This window comes from Sus scrofa, chromosome 14 (assembly GCF_054392235.1).
Source record: "Sus scrofa isolate SSC_HxYL_T2T_F1_AM1 chromosome 14, Sscrofa_HxYL_maternal_Yorkshire_Landrace_v2.0, whole genome shotgun sequence".
NCBI classification, from domain to species: Eukaryota; Metazoa; Chordata; class Mammalia; order Artiodactyla; family Suidae; genus Sus; species Sus scrofa.
The window spans coordinates 36,520,632-36,543,608 of NC_139396.1; the positions used below are offsets into that span (position 1 = coordinate 36,520,632).

At 36.5% G+C, this 22,977-nt stretch overlaps 1 protein-coding gene and 1 long non-coding RNA gene across 8 annotated transcripts in view; both read left to right on the forward strand.

Annotated features, from left to right (window-relative positions):
• Nucleotides 1-22,977, forward strand: part of GLRA3 (glycine receptor alpha 3) — a 488,702-nt gene that overhangs the window by 225,870 nt on the left and 239,855 nt on the right. The window lies entirely within an intron of this gene.
• LOC146396496 (uncharacterized) lies at nucleotides 1,519-5,336 on the forward strand. Its single transcript, XR_014828371.1, has 2 exons — nucleotides 1,519-3,128; nucleotides 4,255-5,336. It is a non-coding gene; the product is annotated as an uncharacterized LOC146396496 (long non-coding RNA).

Consider the following 22,977-nt stretch of genomic DNA (forward strand, 5'->3'; position numbering starts at 1 on the left):
TAAATGAACTTATGGATATTTATAGATAAGTAGTACTCATGAATGCTATTTTTATTGCTGATAAGTAATAGACCTCTAGGCCATGAGTGATGAGAATTTTTTAAAAAATTTGGATAATGGTTTTTTTTTATCATAAAGTCCTATATTTATTTTTTTAATTAATTTATTTTTAATTGTTATTTCCCCAATAGTTTTTTTTCCTACTGTACAGCATGGTTACCCAGTTACATATACATGTCCATGTTCTATTTTCTCACATCATCATGCTCCATCATAAGTGACTAGACATAGTTCCCAATGCTACACAGCAGGATCTCATTGCGTATCCATTCAACAGGCAATAATTTGCATCAATTAACCCCAAGTTCCCAATCTACCCTACTCTCCCCCCCTCCCTCTTGGCAACCACAAGGCTATATTCTTCAAGTCCATGAGTCTCTTTTCTGTGGAAAGGTTTATTTGTGCTGTATATTAGATTCCAGATATAAGTGATATCATATGATATTTGTCTTTCTCTTTCTGACTTCATTTAGTGTGAGAGTCTCTAGTTCCATCCATGTTGCTGCAAATGGCATTATCTTGTTCTTTGTTATGGCTGAGTAGTATTCCATTGTGTATATGTACCACATCTTCCTAATCCAATCATCTGTGAGTGGACATTTGACTTGTTTCCATGTCTTGGCTATTGTGAATAGTGCTGCAAGAAGCATGCGGGTGCATGTGTCTTTTTCAAGGAAAGTTTTGTCCAGATATGTTCCCAAGAGTGAAATTGCTGGGTCATATGGTAGTTCTATGTATAGTTTTCTAAGGTACCTCCATACTGTTTTCCATAGTGGTTGTACCAGCTTACATTCCCACCAACAGTGCAGGAGAGTTCCCTTTTCTCCACACCCCCTCCGGCATTTGTTATTTGTGGACTTATTAATGGTGGCCATTCTGACTGGTGTGAGGTGGTATCTCATGGTAGTTTTGATTTTCATTTCTCTAATGATCAGTGATGTTGAGCATTTTTTCATGTGCTTGTTGACCATCTGTATATTTTCTTTGGAGAAAAAAATTTGGATAATATGAGGGTTAAAATATTGTTAGGCCTTTTTTTTTTTTTTTTAATCCTCCCAGAATTATGAAATGAAGTGGATATTGAAGTATCTATTTGAGAATATTTTACATACACCTTTAAGTATTTTGAATATAAATGAAGTTCTTTTTAATCTTCAAAGAGTATTCAAGATATTCTCCAGGTAGGAAAAAAACAATGATACTTTGTGAGGGGTGAGAGAAGATTAAACACATTACCTTTTGAGAAATTTTCTTCTTACATCAATTAGAAAATGTAACAAAGTTGAAGAATTTTGAATCATCGAAACAACTGTAAAAATTCATTTTTTATTGTTAAAGTGGCTCTTGTGTTAGGAACTCAGAGGCTTGCTCTACTCACTTTCACTTGAGTTATAAAAATTGCACCTAAGACAGTATTGGTTATGCAAAAAAATTTTGACTAAAGTTTTCTCCACATTATACTTAGTTTGAGCTAACTTATTCTGTCAGTTGTGTCTTTGTTTGTTGAGTATGTAGAGATCAGAATTGTACAAAATTGAGTAGAGCAGACTCTCAGAAATACACGAGTTGGGGCACCAACCCTGAGTACACTCAAATTGGTGTATGTTTATGGTCATCCCTCTGTATCTGTGGTTCCACATGTAGATTCAACTAACTATGAATGTGTAGTTCTGTAGTATACTTCTGGGATTTTACAGGACTGTGACCAATGGAAAAAGAGTTCTTTAACAGCTGTCAACCTTAGGGCACAGCAAGAGGCAGCAAACCCAAGAGCTTAGTCTTTCTGAGCAAGAGGCCTGTTAGCTTTCTATCATAATTTCAGACAGAGGAATGACTTTCAAATAAAAACACACCTAAGGGATTACTATAAACCATTCCTAAGACCTTGAAGGGTGAGCATTCTCTTTGTGCTCTCTCTAATGAATTCCAGAACACCGAATCTCTTTGATGAACCACTTATATGTGTTTGGTTTCCTGGATTTTACATCTAGCATCCTGGTTTTTATGATGGCCACCTAGGGGATACCCATTGATTGACTGAATCAATGGCCAGGTGCCTTGCATTTCTAAGTTGCATGGGATTATAAGAATCAGAAAGACAGTCTTTGGCAGGCTGCCACTCATGGGGTACTTTGCAAAGAGCATACTGAAATACATTGCAAACCTTTCTATGATAGATCCCTATGTGCTTATCCTGGAGGTGTTCAACAGAAGACCAGATGAAGAGGAAGAAAGGATCAGTGAACATAAAGAGGAGAGGAACTATTTAATCAACGCAACAAAAAGAAAAAAAAATTAAGAAAGATAGCTTAAGGGACTTATGGGACAACATCAGCTGGACCAAAATTGGCATTATAAGAGTCCTAGAAGGAAGAAGAGAGAGGAAAATGGGAATGAAATTTATTTGAAGTAATGATTACTGAAAACTTCCATAACAGGGGGAGGAAACAGACATCCAGGTCCAGGAAGCCCAAATGGTTCCAGATAAGATGAACCCCAAAAGATGCATACCAAGACATATTATGATTAAAATGTCAAAAGTTATATATACAGAGAAATCCTTAAATATTGCAAGAGATAAACAATTTGTTACATACAAGGAAACTCAGAAAAGTCATAAACAGATTTTTCAGCAGAAACTTTGCAGGCCAGAGGGAGTGGCATGACATATTCAAAGTTTAAAAATAATTCTAAAAAAGACTGCTGTACCCAGCAGAGTTATCATTCAGAATTGAAGGAGAGTCTTCCAGACAAGCATAAGCTTAAATTCCTCACCACTAATCCAGCTTACAAAAAAATGTTGAGGAGCTTTTTAAGCTGAAAGGGCTCTAAAAAGAAAAAAATGAAAGTATAAATCCCAATGGTGGAGGTAAATAAATAATAAAGGTATGGATTGATGATTAATTAAGTTGGTATGAAGATTAAAAGACAAAAGTAATAAAAATATCTGTAACTTCAGAAATTAAAGGACATGCAAGATAAAAAGATGTAAACTTGGACATCAAAAACATAAAATGGGAGTTCCTGTCGCGACTCAGTGGTTAACGAATCCAACTAGGAACCAGGAGGTTGCGTGTTTGATCCCTGGCCTCGCTCAGTGGGTTAAGGATCTGGCATTGCTGTGAGCTGTGGTGTAGGTTGCAAACGCAGCTCAGATCTGGTGTTGCTGTGGTTGTGACATAGGCCGGAGGCTACAGCTCTGATTAGATCTCTAGCCTGGGAACCTCCATATGCCGTGGGTGCGGCCCTAGAAAATACCAAAATAAATAAATAAGTAAAATGTCAAAGGAAACATAAAAATGTAGAGTTATGAATGCATTCAAACTTGTTGTTGCCAGCATAAAATAGAGTTATAAATATAAGTTGTTTATGTATATTTCATGGTAACCACAAAGCAAAAACCTATAGTTGATATACAAAGATGAAGGAATGAAATCTAAGTGTACCAGTTAAAATCATCACACCACAAGAAAGCAACCAAGAGAAGGAAGGAACAGAGAAACTATTAAACAGCTAGAAAACAATGGATAGAATGGTAATGAGTACATACTTATCATAAGTTATCAAACCAAAAGACAGAGTGGCTAAGTCAGTTAAAAAAAATAAGACTCATCTATATGTTGTGTACAAGAGACTCCCATCAAAAGTAAGGACACACAGAAACTGAAAGTAAAGGAATGAAGAAACATTCCATGCAAGTGGAAACCAAAATAAAGCTCTGGTAGAAAACTAGTACCCCAGTTATATCAGTGGCAAAATTATCAAGACAGAAAATCAAAAAAGAAACATTGACCTTAAATGACATGTTAGACCAAATGAACATAATAGATACATAAAGGACATAAAGGAAGAGAATACACATTTCTCTCAAATTCTCACATAGAATATTCTCTAGGATCGGTCATATGTTAAGCCACAAATGCAGTCTTCACAGATTTAAGAAGATTGAATTCATAGCAAGCATCCTTCTGACCACAGTGGTATAAAACTAGAAATCAAGTATAATTTACCTCTTTTTTTTTTCTTTTTAGGGCTGCACCCACGGCATATGGAAGTTCCCAAGCTATGGGTCTAATCAGAGCTGTAGCTGCTGACCTACACCACAGCCACAGCAATGCAGGATCCAAGCCACATCTTCGACCTACACCTCAGCTCATGGCAACGCCAGATCCTTAACCCACTGAGTGAGGCCAGGGATCAAACCATTGTCCTCATGGATGCTAGTTGGGTTCATTAACCGCTGAGCCACGATGGGAACTCCAAATCAAGTATAATTAAAAAAAATAGAAAGTAGTTGCATATGGAAATAAAATGACATGCCAGTAAACAGTGCAAAATAAAATGAGAAATTAAAAAAATATCTTGAGACAAATTAAAATGGAAATAAAACGTATGGGATAAGCCCTCTAGGTAACATCATACTCAACAGTATGCCCACCTTTGCCATTTTTATTAAAAATAGTTTTGGAAGTTCTAACCATAGCAATTAGGCAAGAAAAAAAGACATGAATTGCAAAGAAAGAAGTAAAACTGTTATAATCTGCAGATGACATATCTAGAAATCCTAAATACATGACCAAAAATCTGTTGGAACTAATAAAAGAATTCAGTAAAGTCACAGGGTACTACTTAATATCCAGAAATCTGTTGTTTCCAAAGAGTAGTAACAAACAATCACAAGGAGAAATTAAAAGATTCCCACTTAGAATTGCATCAAAAGGAATAAAATACCTTCAGCATCCATTTATGATTAAAAAAAAAATAACAACTGTCCAGAAAATAGTCGTAGAGGGAACATATCTCAATATTTATGACAAACCCATAGCTAACATCATATTCAACAGTGAAAAGCTGAAGGCATTTTCTCTGAGATCAGAAACAAGACAAGGATGCCCACTCTTGCCACATTTATTCAACAGTACTGGAAGTCCTAGCCACAGCAGTCAGACGAGAAAGAAATAAAAGGAAAAGAAGAAATATTGGAAAAGAAGTAAAACTCACTCTTTACAGATGATATGATACTATACTTGGAAAATACTAAAGATGTCACTTTAAAACTATTAAAACTCATCAATGAATTTGGTAAAGTTGCAGGATAAAAATTTCACACAGAAATATTTTGTATTATTATACACTGACAACGAAAGTTCAGAAAAAGAAATTAAGGAAATGATTCCATTTACACCTACATCAAAAAGAATGTAATACTTGGAATAAATCTACCTAAGAGATAAAAGACCTTTACTCAGTAAACTCTAAGACATTGATAAAAGAAATTTAAGACAACACAAACAGAAGGAATGATACAGCATATTCATGGATTGGAAGAATTAACATTGTTAACATAACCATATGACTCTACAGATTCAATGAAAATACATATCAAAATAGGTCATTTGTCACAAAATTAGAGCAAATAATTTCAAAATTTGTATAAAAACACAAAAGACCTTGAATAGCCAAAACAGTCTTGAGAAAGAAAAAAAAGAGGAATCATGCTCCTGATTTCAGACAATACTATAAAGCTACAGTTATCAAACCAGTATGCTACTGGCACAAAAACAGACACATAGGTAAATGGAAAAGGATTGAAAGCCCAGAAACAAACCCACACACTAATGGCCAGTTAATCCATAGCAAAGTAGGAAAGAATATATAGTGGAGAAAAGATAGTCTTTTCAGTTAATGATGTTGGGAAAACTGGACAGCTACATGTAAAACAATGAAATTAGAACATCTTATCATACCATGTACAAAAATAGACTCAAAATGGATTAAAGACCTAAATGTAAGAGCAGAAACCACAAAAATCCTAGAACACTCTTGACATAAATCTTAGCAATATTTTTTTGTTCTGTCTCCTAAAGCAAGAAAAAAAAAAGGCACCTAATTCAACTTCAACCTTTAAGTCCAACTTTAAGTCTAAGCTTTTGCACAGCACAGGTGCAAAAAGACAACCTACTGAATGGAAGAAAAATATTTGCTAATGATAGGACTGATAAGGGGTTGAAATCCAAAATATATAAACAGTTCATACAACTCAACATCAAAAAAAAAAAAAACCCCAAAACAAATCCAACCTGATTAAAAAATGGGCAGAAGACCCGAACAGACATTTCTCCAAAGAAGACATACAGATGCCCAACAGGCACATGAAAATATTCTCAACATTGTTAATCATTAGAGAAATGCAGAGATTGCATATCTCCACTTCACTTAGTTCTTCTGAGGTTTCATCTGTTTTCTTTGGAACTTGCATCTCTGTCACCTCATTTTGCCTAACTTGCTGTTTTTATTTCTCCATATCTGGTACATTGGTTACATTTCCCTATCTTGGAGAAATGGCCTTTTTTAGATATCCTGTGTATCCCAGCACACCTCCCTCGCATCACCTGAGCTATATGCTCAAAGGTGCCTCCATATGTGAGCTCATGGGTCCCTATCTTGTTGTGAGCTGACTACTGTGGGAAGTCTGGTAGGTTTGTTTGGACCCTGGCTTGGCTGGTTGCAAGGTTCTGCCTTCTGCAGAGGCTGTCAGGTACTAGTTGGTAGGGCTGGATCACAAGGCAACTATCTATGGAACCTCTAGGGACCTTCAAGGTAATGTTGGCTCATTCATTAGTGGAGTTGGAATGCAGGAGATCTAGGGATGATGCCTCCACTCCAGTAGGAAAAGCTAAGTCCTAAGGTTAGGCTGGACCACTGCCAGGCAGAACTGGGTCCTTGGGTCTGGCTGCAGGGCCCAGGAGTCCCAGAGCTCATGTTAGAACACTAGTGGGCGGGGCCACCAATGATGTAGCAAATGATAAGATTTCATCCTTGTATGGCTGAGTAATAATCCATTGTGTATACAAAGTACATCTTTTGGTTCATTCATCTGTCATGGACACTTAGGTTGTTTCCATATCTTGACCTCTGTAAATAATGCTGAACATAGTGGGTGCATATATCTTTTGTATTCATAGTCTCAGATAAACTCCAGAAGTGTAATAGCTGGATCACATGGTAGTTCCATTTTTAATATTTTGAGGACTCTACATGTTTTCTGTGGTGGCTGTACCAATTTACATTCCCACCAACAATGAATGGGGGTTCCCTTTTCTCCACTCCTTTGCCAGCACATGGTATTTCTTGTCCTTTTGGTAATAGCCATTCTAATGAGACTGAGGTAATATTCATTGTGGTTTTGATTTCATTTTCCTGATAATTAGTGATGTCAAACATCTTTTCATGAGCTTATCGCCCTATCTGTATGTCTTCTTTGGAAAAATGTATATATTTAGTTCCTCTGCCTATTTGTTAATTGGATTATTTGCTTTTTTGATGTTGTTGAGTTACATGAGTTTTATATATTTTGGATATTAACCCCTTATCAGATATATGGTTTGAAAATATCTTCTCCATTTGATAGGTTTTCTTTTCATATTGTTGATGACTTCCTTTGCTATGCAAAAGCTTTTTAGTTTTAAATAGCACTCCTGCTTTTTTTCTCCTGATTTCCCTTGTTCAAGGAGACATATCCTGAAAAATATTGTTATGACCAATTCCAACAAGCATACCGCTATGTTTTCTTCTAGGAGTTTTATGGTTTCAGGTCTTACGTTCAAGTCTTTAATTCATTTTGTGTTATTTTCTTGTGTGTATGGTATGAGATAGTGGTCTAGTTTCATTCTTTTGCGTGTTGCTGCCCAGTTTTCTCAACCCCATTCATTGAAGAAACTGTTCCTTCTCCATTGTATGAATTTTTCTCTTTTGTCATGAATTAATTGTTTACACACACACACACACACACACACACACACACACATATACATACATATACATATATATATGTGTGTGTGTGTGTGTGTATGTTCATTTCTGGGCTCTCAATTTTGTTCCATTGATGTATGTGTCCCTTTCTTTGCCAATGTTGTGCTGTTTTGATTGCTATAGGATTATTATATAATTTGAAATAAGGGAGTGTGTTTCCTCCAGCTTTGTTCTTATTTCTCAGAATTGCTTTGGCTATTTGAAGTCTTTGGTTTTCCCATATAAATTTTAGGGTTTTTTTTGGTCCTATTTCTGAAAAATGTCACTGGGGATTTTGATAGAGATTTCATTCAATCTACAGATATACAATATACATATTGCTTTAGGTAATATGGGCATTTTGATAGTGTTAATTCTTATAATCCATGAATATCTTTCCATTAATTTGTATCTTCAGTTTCTTTCATTCATAGTTTTCAGTATACAGGTCTTTCACATCCTTGGTTTAATTTATTCCTAGCTATTTATTCTTTTTTGTTGTGATTGTAAATGGAATTGTTTTCCCTTTCTGGTATTTCATTATTAGTTTATAAAAACAAAAAAAAATTTATATATTGATTTTGTACCCTGCAATTTTTTTTAATGGTGTGTTTAGGGTTTTCTATATATAAAATTATGTCATCAGTGCAAGTAGTGACAATTTCACCTCTTCTTTTTCAACTTGGATACTCTGTATTTCTTTATTTTTCTTTTTGTCTTTTCTAGGGCCACACCTGCAGCATATGGAGGTTCCCAGGCTAGGAGTTGAATTGGAGCTGTAGCTGCCAGCCCATGCCAGAGCCACAGCAATGCGGGGTCCTTAACCCACTGATTGAGGCCAGGGATTGAACCCGTAACTTCATGGTTCCTAGTAGGATTCATTAACCACCAAACCACGACAGGAACTTGGGATACTATGTATTTCATTTCTTTCCTAGTTCATCTGGCTAGGACATCTAGTACTATGTTGAATAAGAGTAGCAAAGGTGAGTATACTTGTTATGTTTCTGATCTGAGGGAAGATTTTGAGTTTTTCATAGAGTGTGAAGTTTCCTCTGGGCTTGCCATGTATGGCCTTTATTATGCTGCAATGTGTTCCTTCTAAAACCATTTTTATTGAGCTTTTTAAAATCATAAATGGGGTTGAATCTTCTCAGATTTTTTTCTTTTATTTATTTATTTATTAAATTTTTTTTTTTTTTTGTCTTTTTAGGGCTGCCCCTGCAGCATATGGAGGTTCCCAGGCTAGGGGTCCAATTGGAGCTATAGTCACTGGCCTATGCCAGAGCCACAGCAATGTGGGATCCAAGTCATGTCTGCAACCTACACCACAGCTCACGGCAATGCCGGATCCTTAACCCATTGAGGAAGGCCAGAGATTGAACCTGCAACTTCATGGTTCCTAGTCAGATTCATTAACCACTGAGCCACTACAGGAACTCCAGATTTTCTTCTTCATCCATTGAGATGATCATATGATACTTATCTTTCATTTTGTTAATGTGGTATATATATCATGTTGACTGTTTTATGGATGTTGGGTTGTTCTGGAAAAAATACCACTTGATCATGATTTGTGATCCTTTTCCTATATTATATTTGGATGGCTAATATTTTCTTACAGACTTTTGCATCTGTTCATCAGAGTTATTGGCCTGAGTTCTTTTGTTTTGTATTGTACTTGTCTGGTTTTACTGTGAGGATAATGTTAGCCTTGTAAAATGAATTAGGAAGTATTTCTTCCTGTATAATTTTTTGGAAGAGTTTGAAAAGAATAGGATTTAATCTTCTGTAAGTGTTTGACAGAATTCATCTGTGAAGCTGTCTCATCCTAGACTTTTGTTTGTTGAGAGTTTTTTTTTAATTACTTTCAGTCTCCTTACTAGTTATTAGTCTATAGATTTTCTCTCTCTCTCTCTTTTTAAAAATGAATGTTGCAACATTTATTTCAGGTTTTGTTTTGTTTTGTTTTGCCACATCTGCAGCATGTGGAAGTTCCCAAGCCAGGGATCAAACTTGTGCCACAGCAGTGACCTGAGCCACAGCAGTGAAAATGCCAGAGCCTTAACCCACTAGGTCACTTCCTAGATTTTCTACCTCTTTATGATTCAGTCTTGGAAGGTTGCATGATACTAAGGATTTTTTCAGGTCTTCTAATCTGTTGGCTTATAGCTGTTCTTAATATTCTTTTATAATACTTCATATTACTGTGAAATTTGTTGCTGTTTTTCTTTTTTTTTCTGATTTAACTTATTAGAGCCTTCTTTCTTTTTTTCTTAGTGAGTAGCCAAAGTTTTGTCAATTTTGTTTATTTTTTCAACGCGTCAACTCTTAGTTTCATTGATCTTTTCTGTTGTCATTTAGTGTCTATTTATTTCCTCTCTGAACTTTATTATTCTGCTAACTGGGTTTCATTTATTCTTTTTCTAGTTTCTTTAGGTGTAAGGTTGGCCTGTTTATTTGAAATTTTTCTTGTTTCTTGATTTTTTTGCTATAAACTTCTCTCTCAGTACTGCTTTTTTTTAATTCCATGGGTTTTGCTATATTGAATTTTTTATTTTCATTTGTCTTCAGGTATTTAAAATTTTTTTTGTTTGATTTCTTCATTAACCCAATAATTGTTCAGTAGCATGTTGTTCAGTATCTGTATGTTTGTGATTTTTCCAGCTTTCTTCTTGAATTTGATTTCATTGTGATTGGAAAATATGCTTGATATGATTTCAGTCTTTTAAAATTTATCAGGACTTATTTTGTGTCCCAATATATGGTCTATCCTGAGAAAGTTCTATGTGCACTTGAGAAGAATATGTATTGTATTTGGGTGGAATGTTCAGTGGAAATCTTTATGTGCATCTGGGGCTAATGTTTCATTTAAGGCTGTTGTTTTCTTGTTGACTTTCTGCCTGGAAGATCTATCCATTGATGTAATTGGAGTATTAAAATGCCCTACTCTTATTGTGGTACTGTCAGTTTTTCCCTTTAGGTCTTCCCCTTTATGTTAATAACTACTCCATATATTTTGTAGCTCCTGTGTTAAGTGCACATATTAATAACTTTTACAACTTTTCTCCTTTATCATTATATCATGTCCATCTTCATTTCTTGTTACCTTTATTGGCTTGAAATCTATTTTGTCAGATATGAATATGGCTATACTCACTTTCTTTTGGCTGCCATTTGCTTGGAGTATTGTCTTCCACCTGTCCACTTTGAGCCTATGGTTTCTTTAGAGCTGAAGTAAGTATCCTCCAGACAGCATATAGTTGAGTCTTGTTTTTCAACCACTCTTGTCTTTCCATTGGTGAATTCAGTTCAGTTGATAAATGAAAGTTTAGAACTGCTAATTTAGCTTTGTTTTCTGGTTGCACTATATTCCATTTTTTTCCTCTTGTGTTTCTACCATTTTAGTTTGGTGCTTTTCTATGATGTTTTTTCAGTGTTGTCTTTTTTTTTTTCCTGCATTTTTTGTTTCTGCTCTAGATTTATATATTATGGTTACCATGAAGTTTGTATTAAACATTTTGGAGAGTTCCCATTGTGGCCCAGTGGAATCAAATCCAACTAGGAACCATGAGATTGTGGGTTCAATCCCTGGCCTTGCTCAATGTGTTAAGGATCAGGCATTGGTGTGAGCTGTGGTGTAGGTTGCAGATGTGGCTCGGATCTGACATTGCTGTGGCTGTGACCTAGGCTGGCAGCTGTAGCTCCAACTAGACCCCTAGTCTGGAAACCTCCATATACTGCTGATGTGGCCCTAAAAAGCAAAAAACAAACAAACAAAAAAAACCTTTCATAGATAATCGTCCTTATCTTCATTTGCCTATATGTGTTCCATCCTTTTTGACTTCACCTTTTTGTGATTTTGTTGTCTCAAATTATCCCTTTTTATATCGTTTGTTACCAAATTGAAACAACTGTAGTTATTTTTACTGTCTATAGCCCTTAGTCTTCATGCTATAAATGTTTAATAATGTATTCTGATATAGGGTTGTGATTTTCTAATTCTGTCTATTTATCACCTTACTCAAAGTTTTGTGTAGTTTTGCCTTTTCATTTCAATTAGAAGAGCTCCTTTCAACAGTTATTTATCCCTGTAGGGCAGGTCTGGTGTTTGACGAGTTGTTCTTCTGCCACCATTTAAAATAGTGAATAGTGTTCTTTCTTTGTTGTTGTTGTGGTTGTTGTTTTTTGCTTTTTAGGCCGCACCCTTGGCATATGGAGGTTCCCAGGCTAGGGGTTGAATCAGAGCTACAGCTACTGGCCTAGGTCACAGCCACAGCAACACCAGATCTGAGCTGCATCTGCAATCTGCACCACAGCTCAACAGCAACGTCAGATCCTTAACCCACTGAGCGAGGCCAGGGATCAAACCCGCAACCTCATGGTTCCTAGTTGGATTCGCTTCCACTGTGCCATGATGGGAACTCCATTGTTTTTTGTTTTGGGTTTTTTTTTTTTTTTTTTTTTTTTTTTTGCTTGTTCTTTCTTTCTCTCTTTCTCTCTCCTTCCCTCCCTTCCCCCCTTCCTTCTTTCTTTCCTTCCTTCTTCCCTCTCTCTTTCTTTCTTTGTCTTTTTAGGGCCACACCCATGACATATGGCAGCTCCCAGGCCAGGGGTTGAGTTGGAGCTGCAACCACTGGCCTACGCCACAGCCATATGAGATCCGAGCCACATCTGCAACTTACATCACAGCTCATGGCAATGCTGGATTCTTAGCCCAGTGAGTGAGGCCAGGGATCAAACCCGAGTCCTCATGGATACTAGTTGGGTTCGTTATGACCAGAACTCCGTGAACAATGTTCTTTATATAAATCTTTTTTTTTTTTTTTAAACTTGATTCTCCTGATTCAACAGATTAGTAATAGTGTGCTTTTTCTGTTTTCCAGTAGGTGGTGCTATAGCACAAGCTTTTATTTCTGTTACATGTGCTGCCTCTGGTTTTATTTTAGAATTGGTATTTTTTATCCTGTACCACATTCATCAGACATGTTTCACAGTACCCTCTTTGTTGCTGCTTATGCCACCAGGGTCACTGATACCTCACTGCGACTGCTGTCACTGGTGTCACTGCCTGGGGCACCAAGATGGTGGGTGTTTCCATGATGTCTGGGGTCTCCTTGATCACAGGCCCTGCCACTGAAAGAGGAGAAGGAGAGGGTGAGGGAGAGTGTTGTGGGTATCTTGGCCATGACCAGGGTTGTCAGGTTCACAGGCTCTGCCATGGTAAGCAGGAGGGAGTGGAGGCACCTGCACCTCCACAGCTGGAGGAACAAAGTCGCAGACCCCACTGTCACTAGTGTCAAGTTCCCTGTGGCTGCAGGACCACTGTGGCTCTAGGGTCAGTGTGGTATGTGCTGCCTCCTCTAAAGCTATGCAGATCTGTGGGGCTGCAGGCTCAGCCACCCCTTGCTGGGGTCTGGGATTACAGGCACTACCTCCATTGTTCCATGTTTCTAACTCCTCTGTGTGGTCCAGTCCACTCACCTTTAGATATACAGATGTACAGGATTTTCTCATAAACTGGTATGTTGGGCAGAGGTACCTTTTGTTGAGTTATGGATGTTTTACTGTAGATAGGAGGGCAGAGACAAAGGGAACATCTCACGCCACCAAGATACGTCACTCCTGTATTTTATTCATTTCGATGTGATTTTAAATGGGATTGTTTTAATTTCTCTTTCTGGTAGTTCATTATTAGTGTATAGAAATGCAACATATTTATCTTAATTTCATATTCTGCAAATTTACTGAACTCATTTGTTAGTTCTAATAGTTTTTTGGTGGAATGTTTAAGGTTTCCTATGTGTAGTATCATTTTATTTGGAAACAGTAACAGTTTCACATCTTCCTCTCCAAGTTGGATATCTTTTCTTTGTCTTGCCTAGTTTCTCTGGATAGAACTTCCAATACTATGTTGAATAAAAGAAGTGAGAGTGAGCATCCTTGTCTTGTTCTGGATCTTAGAGGAAAAGCTTTTAGCTTTTCATTGTTGAGTGTAATGTTAGCTGTCTCTTTGTCATAAGTGGCCTTTAATATTTTGAGGTACGTTCCTTCTCTGCCCACTTTTTTGAGAGTTATCATAAATTGGTGCCAAATTTTATCAGATGCTTTTTCTGAATCTATTAAGATGAACATATGAGTTTTAACCTTTTTTTTTATTATTAAGCTGGTATATCACATTGATTGATTTACAGATGTTGAACCATATTTACATCTTGGAATAAATTCCACTTCACTCTTGGTGTGTGATTCCTTCAGTGTATTGTTGAATTTTGTTTGCTAGTATTTGGTTGAGTAATTTTGCCTCAATATCATCAAAGATATTGGAGATATATGGTACTGTCTTTGGTTTTGGTATCAGAATAATGCTAGCCTTATAAAAAGAGCTTGACAGTTTTTCTTTCTTTTCAGTTTTTTTTTTTGGAATAGTTTAAGAAATGTAGATTAACTCTCATTAAAATGTTTGGTCAAATTCATCTCCTGTGAAGTTAACTGGTCCTGGACTTTCGTTTGTTGGGATTGTTTGGATTATTGATTCATTTTTGTTACTATTATTTGGCCTATCCAGATTTTCTATTTTTTACTGATTCAGTTTTGGAATTTTGTGTGTTTCTAGGAATTTCCCCCTTTCCTCTAGGCCTTCCAATTTGTTCTTATATAATTGTTTGCAGCAGTCTCATCAGTCTTTGATTCTTTATGTTTCTGTGGTGTCAGTTTTAACTTTTCTTCTTTCATTTCTGATTTTATTTATTTGAGCCCTTTCTCTTTTTTTCTTATTGAGTCTGGCTACAGATTTGTCAATTTTGTTTGTCTTTTCAGATAAACAAAGAACAGTTCTTAGTTCTTATATTGTCTATTTTTTACATATCTACTTCTTTTATTTCTGCTTTAGTCTTTACTATTTCCTTCCTTCTACTGACTTTGGGTTTTGTTTTTCTCTTTCTAATACTTTTAGATTGTTTACTTGAGATTTTTCTTATTTTTTTGAGTTAGGTCTGTATTGCTATAAACTTTCCTCTTAGAACCACTTTTGCTGTGTCTCATAGATTTTGGAACTTTAGTTTCCATTTCTATTTGTCTAAGATATTTTTTATTTGGGTGCCCTGGTTGGGATGGGAACCACTCTAGGGGAGCTCAGTCTCAGGCAAGGTTACCTCCAGGTGTGGCAGGTTAATGCTGCTTTGGAGGGGCATTTGACTGACCTACGCTGATTTCTGTGTGTGGCAGAGCAAGTTTCTTTGGAGGGGTTGTGTGTTCCAGCTGTGCCCACCCACCCTATGTGGTGGACAGGAGCCAGTTTGGTCACTGGATGTGTCAAGGTAGTGACTGCTTTGGATAGGTGCTGGTCAGGGCAGGCAAGTTTGCAGAGGAACACTAGAGTAGGCTGAGCAGAGCTAGCAAGGTAGATGGTAAAATTTAAAAACGGCACCCACCAGTGCCAGAGCTTGTCTGTTTGTTGATCCTTTGCTGGATTATGTCCCTCCTATGTTTGATTTATTCATGTTGTTGGAAGTCCTGAATATTCCTAATAAGACACTCTTCTCTGCTGACCACACTCTTTTTTTTTTTACCTAGGTAGTATTTATTGAGTCGTGCCAATATGCCAGATACTATTCCTACTTCACAAGACTCTTGTTATAGAGTACCTGGTGTATAGTAGGCACTCAAAAATGACACTGATATTATTGATTTTAAAAAATATACTTTACTTTTGAGGGGACTTGGATTCAGTTGGCCATACATAGTAGATTGAACTCTCTTTTTGGCCAGGAGTTAATGCTGCCTAATGTTAACTCTTAACAAGTCTGACACATTTATTCCCAGGAACAATTATTCCTAGAAACAAGAGTAAATGCAACAGGGCCAGGTCATGAAGTCCCTTGCTGCAGAGCCCCAGGAGTCCAATGGCTAATGCAATCCCACTTCGGGATAGATCCAAGTCCAGGGGTGGCTGGCTACAAGGCCAGGTCCTAGAGCTGTGTTGACCTGCTGCTGAGTGGGGCCAGGTCATGGGGTGGGTGGCTGAGGGTTCGAAGGTGTTCCAGAGCTAGTGTCAGTCTGTTGGTGGGTAGGATCAGGGCCTAAGGCATCCTGGGGTGGTGCCAGTTTGCTGTCTTGACACCATTAGTTACAGAGCTGTGGTAATCTAGAGCTGGTATCTGCCTTCTGGTCTGTGTTATCCTACTGGTGGGTGGGGTCAAGGCCCTGGGGGTCCAAGAGATGGTGCTGACAGGTGGTTAAGCCTGGGCCCCAGGGTTAGTCTTGGCCTTCTGGTGGGTAAAGCTGGGTCCTGTGTTCTATGGCTGTAGTGCCAGGGGTTCCTGGAAATGGTGTTGGTCTGCTGGTGGGGGGTGTCAATTTCTGGCTCTAATAAGCTAGAGAGAGTATTCCATAATGTTGCTTGCTAATACCACTGTTCTCGTGGTAGGATAAACTAAAAATGGCTACTACGAGTGTCTGTATCCCCAGGGTGAATCCCAGTTACCTCCTGCTTCTCCAAGAGGTTCTCCAAGATTAGCAAGTGGGTCTGACCTGGCTCCTTTCAAATTATTACTTTTTACCGGGTCTTAGAGCATATGAAATTTTGTCTATACCCTTTAAGAAAGCAGTCTATTTCTTACAGTCATCTGACTCTCCTAAATGTAAGCCTTACTGGCCTTCAAAGCCAAACATTCTGGAGGCTCATCTTCCCAGTGCAGGTCCCCTGGACTGGGGAGGCTGATGGGGAGCTTAGACCTTTGTTTCTTGGGAATAACTTGGCAATTGTAATTATCCTCCCATTTATGGGTTGCCTACCCAGCGGTATGTATGCATCTTGATTATACAATGTCTCTGACCCTCTTACCTTTCTCATTGTGGTTCCTTCTTTGTATTTTTACTTGTAGAATTTTTACTTTTTCTGCTAGTCTTCTGGTGTTTCTCATCAACTGTTACTCTGAAAATATTTGTAATTTTGATATGTCCATAGGAGGAGATGAGTTTAGGGTCTTCCTACTCCACCATCTTGGCTGCTACTCTAGTTAAGAGAAATTCCCAATAGGAAGAGACATTCAATGCCACAGGAGGCCACATAGGGATGCACTGAGGGTCAGGAGGCAGAAGGAATTGATATGTTTCATAACTTTTTATTTTATTCTGGGCGTTGTGTGAAAAAGAAGAACAATGGAAACAAGTGAGGCACTGAACATTCAGAATCCTTCACAACTTGAGCTGTTGTTGGGCTAAAGCTTTATTTAGATTGAGTTCACCTATAGTTAGCACAACCCCTGACCTCTTGCAAAGAACTGAACTGTCTGATCTTGTCAGTATTTGAATTAGAGAGGGGTGAGTCAATGTTTGAGTTAGAAGATGAGGGGCTATTTTCAGAACATTTTGGTTTGACCTTGCATTCACTTTCACCAGGGCCCGGGAATCCATGCACCATGAGAAAGATCAAGACCTAGTGAATTATCTCTACTTACCAAATGTATTTCCTCTGATACAGATTTGTTAGCAATCTTAGTAGTAGGCTGTAGACCTAAGCCATTTACTTTTGCAATTGAGGTCCTTGCCAACCCAAGTCTTTCCCACCTGCTTTATACTGTTTGCAAATTCTGAGCTGGTTTCTTTTTAAAATTGGTATATACTTGATATATAATACATTAGTTTCAGTGTATAACAATGATTTATATATTTTGAAATGTTATGTTTGAAACTAATTTAATGAAATGAATTTTTAATTTTATTTTATCTGCTTATTACTGGTAGTTACAAAATGAGCATGGAATACTGACCATGTAATCAGCAACCTTGCTCCATTAACTTAATTATTCTAATCATTAATATTTTCTAGGTATAATAGCACTTATAAGTAACAACAGTTTTATTTCTTCCATCCTTATTTTAATATCATTTATTGCTTTTATTTCTCATTTTATTCTGTTTAGCACATCCAGCAACACATTTCTAAGAAGTAGTGATGGGGTGCTATTTTTGTCTTTTCATCAATATCCTTAGAAAGTCTCATATAGTTCACTGTTGTGTGTGATGTTTCCTACGTGGCCTTTTAGGTCATTTTTTTTCTCAAGCAGGCTTAATTATATTAAGAAAATCCCTCTCTATTCTATGTAGACCAAGGAATTTTATTAATAAATTCAGGCTTTGATGAAATAATTTTTGCATCTGTTGAGATATAATTTTATCAGGTACTCTGTTAATGAAAATTACAGAGATTGTTCTTCTGCTAACTAAAAATACTTAAAATATAAGCCATTTGATCATGAGGATGCATTATTATTTACAAAACATGTTAAAATTTATTTTCTTTATAAACATTTTAAGTATATTGTTGACCTGAAACACATAGACTGCCAATTATTTCTCTAGCTAAATTGAGTTTATTTGAGTTCAGCAAAGAAATGCAACTTAGAGTCTGAAACCATGGTGAACCATCTGCAAGCCCCCACACAATAGGAAAGAACTCTTGTAGACAGGAAAAGGAAGTTGGATGTAGTTTGTGGTACTAAACAAAGAGTCCATGACTTTTCACTGGCTGAGTTGCTGCCAGGAAAGAAGAAAGGCCTCTCTTCTTCCTGTTGGGTTCTGCTGTTATTCGGGGTGTGAGAACTCTTCCTTCTGGTATCTCAACTCTATTTAATTAAGGTTTATGTTTATTTATTTATTACAATATATACTCTCATAAAATAAATTGATTTGAAAATATTGGAGGTGTAATGCCCCTGTCAAGTTTGAGAATTAAATTGCCCCAAGACTCATAGAGTTTTGAGCTATTCCTTTTTTTTAAAGTTCTTGTGAAATTAATGGTATATATTTCTTATGTTTTTGGAAATTTTACTGAAAAAGTTATATGGGACTGGCCAATTCTTTTCAACACTGATTCAAGCTCCTTAATATATTTATTTCTAATGTTGGCTGGATAATTTGACTTATTCAATAAACTTGTTTGTTTATTCAAATTGTCAAATTTACTGGTGAAAAACTGTTCATATTTTTTCATTATACATGCCCATCTCTGATGCTTCCTTTCTATTTATGCTCGTGGTAACCTGTGTCTTCTCTTTTATTTATAAGTCATGATATTTTATTTTATATATATATATATATATATATATATTTTTTTTTTTTTTTTTTTTTTTTTTTTTTTTTTTTGACCATCCTGCAGCATATGGAGTTCCCAGCCCAGGGGTCAGATCTGAGCCTTAGTTGTGACCTACGCAGCAACTGTGGCAATGCTGGACCCTTAACCCATTGTGCCAAGCTGCGTCCTAGCACTCTGGAGACGTAGTCAATCCCCTTGATCCACAGCAGGAACTTTGAGTCATGATATTTTAAAAATTCATTCAATGAGTCAAACTTTCTGTTTGCTCATTTTCTATATGTGCATTTGTTTTAATTTCATTGATTCCTTCTCCTAGTTTTATTATGACTTTCTAATTGCCTTAGATCTAATGTCTCCTTATTTTTCTAATTTCATGCATGTAAAGTTAATCAATGCATCTTAAGTCTTTTCCTTTTTTTTTTTTTGACATAGGTATATAAGAGTATACACTTTCCTTAAAATGGTTTTAGTTGAATACTATGTAATTTACATATATTGTAGTTACTTCTTTTTCAATTCAAATTATTTCTTAATTTCTATTTTGATTCCTCCTTGACTTATGGATTTATAAATATATTATATATTTATTTCCAGTTGTGATATTGTGACTTATAATAAGACATATATATTTGAGCTCATCCTTATTTCTGTCAGAGCTGCTAAAACCCTTGGAATTTTTTAAGTGATAAGGGCAATAAAGTTGTCCTTTGTTATGTTAATGAGGTGACATTTATGTTTTTTTTAATTTATAATGATTTTTATTTTTTCCATTATACCTGATTTACAGCGTTCAGACAATTTTCTTTTCTTTTCTTTTTTTTTTTTTTTTTTTTGTCTTTTGTATTTTTAGGGTGGCCCCCGTGGCATATGGAGGTTCCCAGGCTAGGGGTCTCATCAGAGCTTTGTTGTTTTATTGTTTTTCTGTCTAGAGGATCTGTCCAGTGATGTGAGTGGTGTGTTAAAGTCTCCTACTATGATTGTATTTCCATCAGTTCCTCCTTTTATGTCTGTTAGCATTTGTTGTATGTGTCTGGCTGCTTCTATATTAGGGGCATATATATTGACAACCGTAATATCCTCTTCTTGAATGGATCCTTTTACCATTAAATAGTGTCCTTCAACTTTCCAAATTTAAAGGATACTGATTTCAAGACACAGGAAGCACAGAAGGCCCCAAACAGGTTGAACCCAAAGAGACCCACACCAAGACATACTATAATAAAAATGGCAAAAGTTAATGATAAAGAGAGGATCCTAAAGGCACCAAGAGAAAAGCAAAGTGTCACATATAAGGGAACCCCCATAAGGCAATCAGCTGATTTCTCTACAGAAATACTACAGGCCAGAAGGGAGTGGCAAGATATATTTAAAGTGCTGAAAGGAAAAAAAAAATGCAATCTAGAATACACTATCCAGCAAGAATATCATTTAGAATAGAAGGGGAATAAAATATTTCCCCAACAAAAAAAGCTAAAAGAATACAGCAATACAAAACCCATTCTAAAAGAAATACTGAAAGGGCTTCTCTAAATCAAAAAAAAAAAAAAAAAAAAAAAAGGAGGAAGAACTAGGATGGAGGTAACCACAATCAGAGAGCGGTCTCTCAAATAAGCCAGCATACAGATCTAATCATGAAGATGTTTCAGATAAAATAAAATAAAAAAAGACATCAAAATCATAAAACGTGGGCAAGGGAAGTAAAGAAATAGATTCTTTTTTCTTTTTTAAAATTTTATTATGGTAGTGAAGTGTTTGAACCTACAGGACTATCAGGCTAAAACACACAATAATAGGAAGGGGTTAACATACTTAAAAAATAGGGCAAGCACAAATCAAAACCAAACATTACATCAACAAAACAATGAAAAGAAAAGTACTTAAGCAGAAAATAATTGGAGACCATCCAACCAAAAAAAGGAAGGAAGAATGTAGAATCATAGAATCAACTGGAAAACAAGGTTTAAAATGGCAATAAATAAACACCTGTCATTTATCGCCTTAAACGTCAGTGGACTGAATGCGCCAATCAAAAGACATGGAGTGTATGATTGGATAAAAAAGCAAAAACCTTCAATCTGCTGCCTACACGAAACTCACCTTAGGGCAAAGGACACATATAGATTGAAAGTGAGGGGGTGGGAAAAGATATTTCATGCCAATGGAAAAGATAGGAAAGCAGGAGTTGTAATACTTATATCAGACAGAATAGACTAAAATGAAGGCCATAAAGACAGACAAAGAAGGACACTATTTAATGGTAAAAGGATCCATTCAAGAAGAGGATATTACGGTTGTCAATATATATGCCCCTAATATAGAAGCAGCCAGACACATACAACAAATGCTAACAGACATAAAAGGAGGAACTGATGGAAATACAATCATAGTAGGAGACTTTAACACACCACTCACATCACTGGACAGATCCTCTAGACAGAAAAACAATAAAACAACAAAGCTCCTAAAGGAAACAATAGAAAATTCAGACCTAATTGACATTTTCAGGGCATTACATCCAAAAAACTCAGAATACACATTCTTCTCAAGTGCCCATGCAACATTCTCAAGGATTGATCACATACTGGGGCACAAAGCTAATCTTAACAAATTTAAGAGTATAGGAATTACTTCAAGTATCTTCTCTGACCACAATGGCATGAAGCAAGAAATCAACCACAGGGGTAAAAAAATGAGAAAAAACTTACTACATGGAGACTAAACAACGTGCTACTAAAAAACCAGTGGGTCAAAGAGGAAATCAAGAAGGAAATTAAAAAATACCTCGAGACAAATGATAATGAAGACAGAACCTCTCAAAATCTATGGGATGCCACAAAAGCAGTGTTTAGAGGGAGGGTCATAGCGATACAGCCTCTCCTCAAAAATGAAGGAAGCTCTCAAACTGACAACTTAACCCACCACCTAAATGAATTAGAAAAAGAAGAACAAACAAAACCTAAAGTCAGCAGAAGGAAGGAAATCATAAAGACCAAAGAGGAAATCAATAAAATAGAGATTCAAAAAACAATAGAAAAAAAAATCAATAAAACCAAGAGCTGGCTCTTTGAAAAGGTAAACAAAATGGACAAATTTCTAGCCAGACTCAGCAAGGAGAGGAGAGAAAAAACCCAAATAAAATAAATGAAAACAGAGAAATCACAATGGATACTACAGAAATACAAAAAACCATGCACGAATACTATGAACAATTATATGCCAACAAATTTGACAACCCAGAAGAAATGGACAATTTTGTAGAGACTTAGAGCCTGCCAAAACTGAACCAAGAAGAAACAGACCAACGGAACAGACCGATCGCTAGAAATGAAATTGAGTATGTCATAAAAATACTCCCTACAAATAAAAGTCCAGGACCAGATGGCTTCACAGGCGAAGTCTACCAAACATACAGAGAGGAACTTATACCCCCCCTCCTTAAACTTTTCCAAGAGGTTAAAAAAGAAAGAACACTTTTAAAGACATTCTATGACACCACCATCACCCTAATTCCAAAACCAGACAAAGATACCATCAAAAAAGAAAACTATAGGCCAATATCTTTGATGAATATAGACGCAAAAATTCTCAACCAAAATTTTAGCCAACCGAATCCAACAACATGTCAAAAAGATCATACACCACGACCAGGTGGGATTCATCCCAGGTGTACAAGGATGGTCCAACATACACAAATCAATGTCATACACCACATTAACAAAAGAAAAGTCAAAAACCACATGATCATCTCAAAAGATTCAGAAAAAGCATTTGACAGAGTCCAACATCCATTTATGATCAAAACTCTCACCAAAGTGGGTAAAGAGGGAACATACCTTAACATAACCAAAGCCGTTTATGACAAACCCACAGCAAATATAATACTCAATGGAGAAAAGCTGAAAGCTCTCCCACTAAAATCTGGAACAAGACAAGGATGCCCACTCTCACCACTGCTGTTCAACATAGTATTGGAAGTCCTAGCCACAGCAATCAAACAAACAAAAGAAATAAAAAGATAGGAAAAGAAG